Below are 9,761 nucleotides of genomic sequence, written 5' to 3'. Positions count from 1 at the left end.
ATCAGATGAATCCAGTTTAAGTAGGAATATTTTTATGATAGGGATGGAAGGCAAAGAAAAGAGAAAGAGGAGATAGCAATTCAAGAGCACACCTAATTCTTTTGCAGCTCATTATCCCCTAGACCAAAGTGAGAAACTACTTGCTCCATGGATTTTAGAAGTCATTAAAACACAACAGCAAAACACATGAAAACATCACGGAGAATAAACTGGGGGTGAAATCAAAGCCTAAAGAACTGTCTCATGATATAATCCACAGATGCTTTCTCTGCAAAAGTCAGTTCTTGCAGACAGGGGCAAAACTTCCTTATGCATGTTTTCCCGGGCTTAGCCAAAGCTGAGGAACTGCAACTTCGTGTGGCATTGTCTGATAGGTTGGATTTTTCCCGAGTAAGAGGTGGACAGCTTTACTCTGGGACTAGATTTATAGTCAATCTGGGTGTGTGTCTCATTTTTTTCCTTTCCCTCCAAACCGTCTCAGAAAAGGTTTGGCTATTGTGCCTTGATATGGAATGATGTAGGGCTTTAAGTACTTGCAAAGGGCCTGAAAAAAAAAATCTCCTCAGTCTTAGTTATGGCTCAAGTCTCAATATTTCTCCAGTGGTTGATATAATCAACCAAAGCTGGTTTGGCTTTTCTCAATGAGCCAAAGCAACAAGAGCCTTCTGAGCCTGGGAACAGAGGGACTTCTTGTCAGTATGACTCCCAATGGGGTGGCTAACATGGAATATGCTTCAGAGTCTGGAAACCAGGACAACGCAGCTGCTGCTCCCCTACATATATACCTCTAGCTGGGGGGAGGGGATATCAGTAAATTGAAACAAAACTCTCTGGTGTACATCTGGAATACTACTGCTCAGATGGCTGTTCTCCACCCCACCCCCCATCCAAGATGAACCTAGAAGCCCCAGTATTTGACACTATTAAGAACACCTCTCTAGCCCTGCTGTTCCTGAACCAAAATCCAACCTGGAGGCCCAACCCGTCCACTGGCAAAAAATGTCGGGAACTTTGCCAAAAAGGAAAAAAAATGCACACAGGCTTCCAAGTGTGATTTAAGATTGAGAAGTTCAGAAAAGCAAATTCCCCACACCTCTCTGCTGCACACCCCCCCCCCAACTATGCAAAATGGAGCCTTGAGTACAGACTAAAAGCTCAGGTCCAAATCACTGGTCAAGGAGAGTGATTAACATTGTTCCCAAGCAAGTATTTGAATGTAGATTTTATTCAGCCTGGCTCTGAACAGGAAGTTAACACACACCACACATAAACCACAGTGTCATGAAGATGGATGCTGTTGTCAGCTTTGAGTCACTCTCTCCTTACAGATTGGGTTTTTCAGGAGAGGTCTGGAGCAGGGCAAAGGTCCATCAACCTCACCTCCCTCCTTTGGAACTGGGTCACTAAGCTCATGGTGGCAGCCTTCTGATTCCTGCTCTTCAGCACCTGTCCTCAGGCAGTCAGTCAACAAGCATCTATAAAGCACTTAGTAAGTGCTAAGCTAGAGATACAAAGAAAGGCAAAAACAGACCCTGTCCTCAAGAAGCTTACACTCTTAACAGATGGCATCACTAGTATTATCATTGCCGCTGGACAATAAGTCTTGACACACATCTATGCCCCAATCCTCTATTCTGAACAGTCTCCATTTGGGTTAATATTCCCAACAACACTGTCTACTCACACTTTAAAGTCCAAGGAAGTGCTACCCAAAGTTTAGCACAGTCCTAGGACATAGTAAGTTCTTAATAAATGTTTTTGATTGATTGATCCCTAAACTAATGCTTACGCAGCAAGCAGTAGCCTGTGTTCACACAACAGAGAAAAAAACACAAAACTATTTCAAATGCAATTCTGGGGCACACCTCCAGAAGCAGCTTCTTTTTCAACTCTGAGATGACTGAAGTACTAGTTTCAAGCAATGCTCTCCCTCAATAAGCAAGACCAAGTTCAGCACCAGGAAGAGGAAATCAAATAAATGTCAAGTCTTGGAAAAAGTTCTGGATTCACAGCATCAAAAATATCAGTAAAATCGAGATCAAACTTCCAAGTTAAGTTAACTACAATTCCCTTATACAAACACTGTTTCTGTCAAAATTTAGTCAGAAGTCATTTGCAGTTAGTTACTATCAATAAAGTCATCAATCCCCCACTCCCTGAACACACTGGTGTACTGGTGTTACAACTTTTCTCCAACAATTACAGATCCCTCCTGTACATTTCCCCCTCAGCACACTAGTCTTCTCCTCTGCTTCAGGTTGTTCCACAACCAGTCAGGCTCCCTCAAAGAAAAAGAATGAAAAAATCCTCTACTGCAAGACAGGAAGCCAGTTTTCAGGAGGCTGTCTGGTTCCCCAGAGATGACAGCAGAGGAAAAAGCGGATGGCTTAGCTAGCCTCCACATGCCACCCACCATCAACGCCTCCATCCTCACCTCAGTGCCAGTCCTAAGAGCTGACATCTTGTGGTTGGAGAGAAGTTGGTATCTGAGGGAGATCAAAAGGCTACAGCACCTCCAGGGAAAAAGGAGGGCTGCCCCACGGTAAGACAGGAGAAGGTACCTATGCTCATCCACGGGTGCACAATTACATGGTATATGTGTAATTGAGAACGGGTAACGAAAAAGTACTATAAAGATCCAGGTTGCCTTTTTTGGGGGGGGGGAAGGGGAAGAGTGGGGGACGGTAAGAGAATGGGAAGGGTGGAGACCCACAGTGCCTGGCCCTGGGTTACTGTGCAGAAAGGTGGCCTAGCTGGCATATAAGTAACAGATTATCTCCTAGCTTGGGGTGGGGTGGGGGTGATATAGATGAATAAAGGGTCGCAGAGGCCTCTCCTGATCGAAAATCCCTTGCCTAAATGCAAAGATAAACCATTCGCTGGGACCCTCACCCTTAAAAGCGCCTTACCGGTTCCATCCACCCGGCATACACACACTACCGAAAGGAGGGGAGCCCCCCCCTTCCCCAGGGAAAAACTGGGGTTAGGTAGGTTTTTTTGAAAATGGGGCTGCGCGAGGCAGGAAAGGGGGAAGAGAGCGGCGGGCGTGAGGCGCCGAGGGAAGCAGGGGAGGGGGGAGGGAGAGACGGGGCGCGAGGTTGGGGGGAGGGGGAGTAAGAGAAGAAGGAATGAGGGGGCGCGAGCCCGGGGACGCGCGGGAATGAAGTGAAAGACGGGGGCGCGCGGAAAGGGGGGGTGGGGCGAAGGAGCTCGGGGAAGCGGGGGTGCGAGGCCGGGAGACTGGGGGAGCTAGGCAGAGGTGAGGTGGGAGAAAGGGGGCGCGAGGCGGGGGCGCGCGGTCGGGCGTCGGCTCCAGGCCGCTTCCCCTCCCCCCAGCTCATCCACCTATCCCTTACCCCTCCCCCTCCTCCGCTTCCCTCCCTCCCTTCCTCCCTCCCCTCCCTCTTCACCGCCCCCGAGCGGGCTGGCCTAGGCCGCGGCTCCTTACCTGGCGGTGGCGGCGGAACTCCCGGCTCGGTCCGTCTCCTCAAGCGGCAACGGAGGCGGCGAAAAAGGAAAAGGCGGCGGCAGTATGGACTCCAGGCCCCCGCTTTCGGGGCCGGGGAGAGGGGAAGGGGAGAAGAGAGGGCGGGCCGGGCCGAGCCGGGCCGGGGCGGGCTGGCGGGCGGAGCAGACACTGCGGTACAGACAGGGACAGCGGCGGCGGCACCGGCGGCGGCGGCGGCGGCACCACACAAACAAGGACGCTGATTGGGCAGCTGCCAAGCGCTCCGACCCCGCCTCCTCCACACGCCACGACGCCTATTGGTCTACCTGCACCCAACGTCCTGTCCCCCTCTTCTCGAGCATACCAATGGACGATAGGATGCCCGAACTCGATCCCTCCCTCGGCCAGTAAGTGGCTAACTTGATGATGATTGATGTACATATTGTCCAATAAGAAGTGGAAAAGGGGGATGGTCTAGCGGGGGCGCGTTAATGGGTACCTCAGCCAGCCCCAGACACATCCGGGTCTTCTGCTGCCTATTAAGTGTCGGGGGTCAAAAAATCGCTTCAGGCTGCAACTTTCCCTCAGAGACTTTTTAGTCCCCAGGCAGCCGCCGTACGGGGCTCCCCCAAAACCGGGGTCCCCTTTGCCCCCTCGCTTGTTCTTCCCACCTGAAGGGCCGAAGCTGAAGGAAATGCACAGAACCCTCGGGGAGCCCGGAGTTGCTTCAACGCGGGGTGCCTTCGCGACACAAGCCGGGCGCTCCCGGATGGAGCTTCCTTTAGGCCCCGGAGGCAGGCCCTTGCCCCACCGGGGCGTGGCCAACCCCCTCCCGCCGCGGTAGCCTGGCTGTTCTTGTGCTCGGCCAGGCCGCTGCCTCCTACTGCGCCTTTTGTAGGCCTGGCGGGGGCGACTCTGAGGAAGGAGCAGCTCAGGCGGTCGGGGGCCGGCTCCTAGCCTGATGGGGGATGCTTCCTTCAGGCCTTCTTTCGCCAGTGTGAAGGAAGAGCCACGGCCCAGGTCTTTGGGGAGCCCTGGGTGATATGCAAGGGACACAGGCCCTACCCTGCGGACTCCCTGGTCGGATGAGAGTACACGACGGGCCTCCCAAGATATGGCTGGAGAGGGGAGGGAGCTTTAGATACTGGTACTCAGGGAGAAATGGACAGGACCCCATTAAAGCCTCGGTGGGCCACGGGCAATTTGTCCTAGCAAGGGTATTTCTTTCCCCTTGGCTAGCCGTGCTTTTAAGAAACTAGCATACAATGGAAGAAGCCAGACTGCAACTTGGATTTGTATCTTGTAGGGTAATAGATGTTTAAAACTGGCCGAGATCTGTGTAAACAATCAAGCACTTGATAGACACCTACTATATACAAAGCCCTGTACCAGAACCTGGGGATAGAGACTAAATGAAAAACTGCCTACCTTCAAGAAGGTAACTTGTAACTTGCTCTTTTTAAAGATGAGGAAGCTAGCTCAAAGAGATTAAATAATGTTTCAAATAGCAAGTGGCAAAGACAGGATCAGGATTCAAATCTAGCTCTCAATCCAAATCCAGCACCGTTTTCATTTTGCCACACTTGACCTGGACTTTATTGATGTAGGTATTCTCTCCAGATTGAAACTCTCCTGTACCAACTCACATTATGCAGTTCTTGTCTCTGGAATTTCATGTTGTTGTCATTGTTTAGTCATTCAGTCCTGTCAGACTCTTCCTACCTGTAGACCATGGGGTTTTCTTGGCAAAGATGCTGGAGTGGTTTGCCATTTCCTTCTCTGGCAAACAGAGGCCATGTGACTTGCCCAGGGTCACACAGCTAGTAAGTGTCCAAGGTCAAATTTGAACTCAGGTCTTCCTGCCTCCAACCCCACAAAATCTCTCCACTGAGCCACCTAGCTGCCTTGAAATTCCATAGGCAGCCGTATAAAGGAGCTAATTGGTACTGGAAGCCTTCCTCTAGGCTTTTTAATACTTCATCAATACCTACACAGCTAGAATTATTAAAGATAAAATGAAGAAAAGCAATCAATCTCCATTCCTTTCCTGGGCAAGGCTACCTAGTGAATCGTGATCCTGCGAAGAGCACCTCTCTTTTTCTCATGGCACTCTTGTGCTGTATCCCCGAAGTAGTGTCATCCATTCCTAACTCCCATTGGTATTGTTCCAGTTTTAACATTTGCTACTCATTCCATTAAATTCTGATATAGCCTTTCCCCCCTCAACTATTCTTTTTCCTCTCCTACAATTGTAGAGGAATCCTCTGCTACAGCTGGGTGGGGCAGTGGAGAGTGCTGGTCCTGGAGTCACTGAGTTCAAATCTAGCTGGTTCTTCATGAACCTTGGAGGTAGAACCCACCACCTTCTAAAGCAGAGGATTTCACTTTAGGACAGCTATAATTATTAGCAAGTTTTTCCTTGTATCAAACCTCTCTTTACCTTCCCCTCATTGCTTCTTCTGAGGAAGAGCAGAACACATCTAATCCCATCTACCAGATAGCACCTCAGAAATATCATGTGTTCCTTACCCCCAAAGTCTCAGTCAGTAAACATTTATTAAGTGCTATGCTTATGCTATGCTTAGTTATGTTAAGCACTAGGGATACAAAGAAAAGCAAAAGATAGTCCCTGGCCTCAAGGTGCTCACAATCTCACCAGAGAGACAACAAATGACTACAAACAAGCTATATACACAATAATTAGGAAATAATTAACAGAGGAAGGTAGCTAGATGGTGCAGCGAACAGAGTATTGGGCCTGGAGGCAGGAAAACTCATCTTTCTGAGTTCAAATCTGGCCTCAGACACTTCTAGCTGTGTGACCCNACAGAGTATTGGGCCTGGAAGCAGGAAAACTCATCTTTCTGAGTTCAAATCTGGCCTCAGACACTTCTAGCTGTGTGACCCTGGGCAAGTCACTTAACCCTATTTGCCTCAGTTTCCTCATCTGTAAAATGAGCTGGAGAAGGAAATGGCAAACCACTCTAGTATCTCTGCCAAAAAAAACCCAAATGGAGTCACAAAGAGTTGGAACAACCACAACAATCAACAGAGGGAAGTTTCCTTTAGATTGTAAACTCCTTAAGGGCAGGAACTATCTTTTATCTCCTTTTGTTATCCCCAGCTTTAGTACAACAGCCAGGCACCTAGTAGGTGCTTAATAAATGTTCACTGAAGGAAAGTAGTAAAATTAAGAGGGATTGGGACAGGTCTACAATCGAAGGCAGGATTTTAGCTTAGATTTTTAGTTAGCAGAGATAAGGAGGGAGATTGTCTGAATGAGGGAATATCAGTGAAAATGCCTGGAATCAGAAGATGGGGAAATGGAGAGAATTTAAAACTCAAAATTTTTAAAAAAATGAATGTTAAATTTTTTTACGTGCAATTTGGAAATAATGAAATAAAATATACTTTTAAAATGAAAGAAAAAGATGGGGAAATGGAGTGTCTTGTTCCATGAACAGCAAAGAAAGGCTGCGGCACTGGATCAAATATGGGAGTGGGAGACCTGGTTAAAGTGTAAGAAGACTGAAAAGGTGGGGGAGGTGTCCAGGGTCATGAAAGGTTTTGAATGCCAAACAGAGGCTTTCTCAATTGATCCTGGAAGTGATAGGGAACCACTGGAGTTTATCAGGGGGAAAGGAAATATGTGACATGGTAAGACCTGTGGCTTTAGGAAAATCACTATGGTGGCTAAATGGATACATTGGTGTAGGAAGAACAAGGGAGATGAGGGCCTGCACCAGGGTAGTGACAGTATCAGAGGAGAAAAGAGCGTATTTGAGAGATGTTGCAAAAGTAAAATCAACAGGCTTTGGCAACAAATTGGATATGTGGGACTAGAGAGTGAGGAGATAAGGATGACTTCTGGGGTGTGCCTGGGGGACTGGGTGGATAGTGGTGCCCTTGACAGAAATAGGGCAGTTTGAGGGAAAGATTAATGAATTCAGTTTGGGACATGTTGAGTTTGAGATGTCAACAGGACAACTTGTTCAAGATGTTGAGGAGGCAGTTGGAGATGCAAGATTGGAGGTCAGCAGAGAGGTTAGATCTGAGAATCATTAGCATAGAGACAATCATTGATTCTCATGGGAGCTGATAAGATCACCAAGTGAAATAGTAGAGAGGAAGAAGGAAGAAGAGGGCCCTGGACAGAGTTCTGTAAGATGCCCGTGGTTAGCAGACATGACCCAAATGAAGACCCAGCAAAGGAGACAGAGTGGTCACATTATAGAAGAAAATCAGGAGAGAATAGTGTCCCAGAAATCTAGAGAAGAGAGTATCAAAGAAAAGAGGGTGATCAACTGTGTCAGTGGCTGCAGGGAGGTTAAGAAGGTTGAAAATTGAGAAAAAGCCATTGGAGTTGGCAGTTAAGAGGTCACTGGTAACTTTGGAGAGAGAAATTTTGGTTGAATGATAAGGTCAGAAACCAAACTGTAGAGTTAAAAAGAATGAAAGGAGAGAAATGGAGGAACCTATTGAAAGTTATTTCAGGGAATTTTGCTACAAAAGGCAGGAGAGCTAGGGATTGGTAAGCTAAGTATCCCTAGATGATTTTTGATGTAAACTTAAGGCCCTTTGCCAGCCTACTTGCCCTCCACTGGATGCGCTCAGTATGATCAATGTCCTTCTAGAATGTGGTGCCCAGAAATTAACACACTATTCTAACTGTAGTCTGATCAGAATTTATCACATTGCTTCTTACTAGATACTGCCATTCTTAATTCAACCTTTGATTACATTAGCTCTCTTAACTAACATGTCACACTGTTGACTTATGTTGAACTTGAAGTCTATTAAAACCCCCTGATCTTTTTCAAATGAATTTCACAGATGGGAAAGACATGAGTTCATAAAAAACTGGGTCAACAGTGTGATTTAGCCACCAGTAATGCTAATTCTTATTTCATTGACAGGAAAAATAGCCAGTACTAGAGTTCTTGCAGGTAGCTAGATGGTACAGTGGATAGAGTACTGGTCCTGGGGTCAGAAAGACTCATCTTCCTGAGTTCATATCTGGCCTCAGACACTTACTAGGTGTGTGACCCTGGGCAAGTCACTTAACCCTATTTGCCTCAGTTTCCTTATCTGTAAAATGAGCTAGGGAAGGAAATGGCAAACCACTCCAGTATCTTTGCCAAGAAAACTCCAAATGGGGTCATGAAGTTGGACATGACTGAAAATGACTGAACAATACTAGAGGTCTTAGTTCAGATGTAGGCTGCTCTAGTTAGAACATGTTCAGAGTAATGTGTTCAAGGTGTAGTCACCACATTTTAGGAAGAACAATGATAAACTAGAGTGGTGAAGGTCTTAAAGATCATGCCCCATGAGACTCAATTATCAAGTGTTAATTATTAAATTCCAGGAAGCTCACATTCTAATGGGGGAGAGAACATGCAAAGAAGACATATGCAAGGTAAACAGAAGGTAATCTAAGAGAAAAGGCACTAGCAATGGGATAGAGGAAAGGCCTCTTCCAGGATGTGGGATTTGAGCTGTCATGAAGGAAGCCAGGAAGTGGAGGCAAAGAGAGCATCACAGGCATGGGGGATGGCCAGTGAAAAGGAAAGGGATGTACCATGTGTGAGGAACAGAGAGAATGCTAGTTTGACTGGATTGTAGAGTGTGGGAATGCGAATAAATGTATAATGAGACTAGAAAGATAGGATAGGATGAAGTTATGAAGGACTTTAAATACCAGATACAAAAAAATTTAGATCTTATCCTAGAAGCAATGGGAGCCAGTGGAGTTTACTGAGTGAGGAATGATACAGGTCAGATGTATACATAAGGAAAAATCACTGTGGGCAGTTGTATGGAGTATACACTGGAGTACGAGACTCAAGGAAGGGAGATAATTAGGAGGACACTGCCATAGTCCAGGTGAGAGATAATGAACTAAGAAGGCAACTATGTGAGTAGAGAGAAGGAAATAAGACAATATGTTTAGTCTCATAGAATAAGAAACGGGTGGAAGACACCGAAACACAGATAAAGCTTTAATATTAGAAAAAAAATCCGAATTATTATAACTATCCAAAAGTGGAATGAGTAGCCTCAGGAGATAGTGAGATCTCTCTTAAAGGGGTAATCAGAAGCAAACACTTTGGAGGAGAGGCAGGGTCAAAAGAAAGAATAGAATAAATGGGGGGGTGGGATAGGATTAAGGGAAATAGAGTCAGTTTTTCACAACATGACTACTATGGAATTGTTTTGCATAATTGCACATGTACAACCTACATTGAGTTGTTTGCCTTCTCAATGAGGGTGGATGGGGAGGGAGGAAGGGAGAAAATTTGGAATCCAAAGT

General features: G+C 46.7%; 1 protein-coding gene across 2 annotated transcripts in view; it reads right to left on the bottom strand.

Moving 5' to 3' along the window:
- LOC114049723 (transcriptional repressor p66-beta) overlaps positions 1-3,613 on the bottom strand; it is a 104,141-nt gene extending 100,528 nt beyond the window's left edge. For both annotated transcript variants that reach the window (XM_027871097.1, XM_027871098.1), the window contains exon 1: positions 3,449-3,613. The gene's annotated coding sequence lies outside the window, so the exon portion shown is untranslated. The remainder of the gene's footprint in view (positions 1-3,448) is intronic.
- Positions 3,614-9,761: the final 6,148 nt, after the last annotated feature.

Source organism: Vombatus ursinus, unplaced genomic scaffold, assembly GCF_900497805.2.
Source record: "Vombatus ursinus unplaced genomic scaffold, bare-nosed wombat genome assembly UNPS02014798.1, whole genome shotgun sequence".
NCBI lineage: Eukaryota > Metazoa > Chordata > Mammalia > Diprotodontia > Vombatidae > Vombatus > Vombatus ursinus.
Note: the sequence above shows the minus strand (reverse complement) of the source record. Positions and strands in the feature narration are given on the sequence as shown.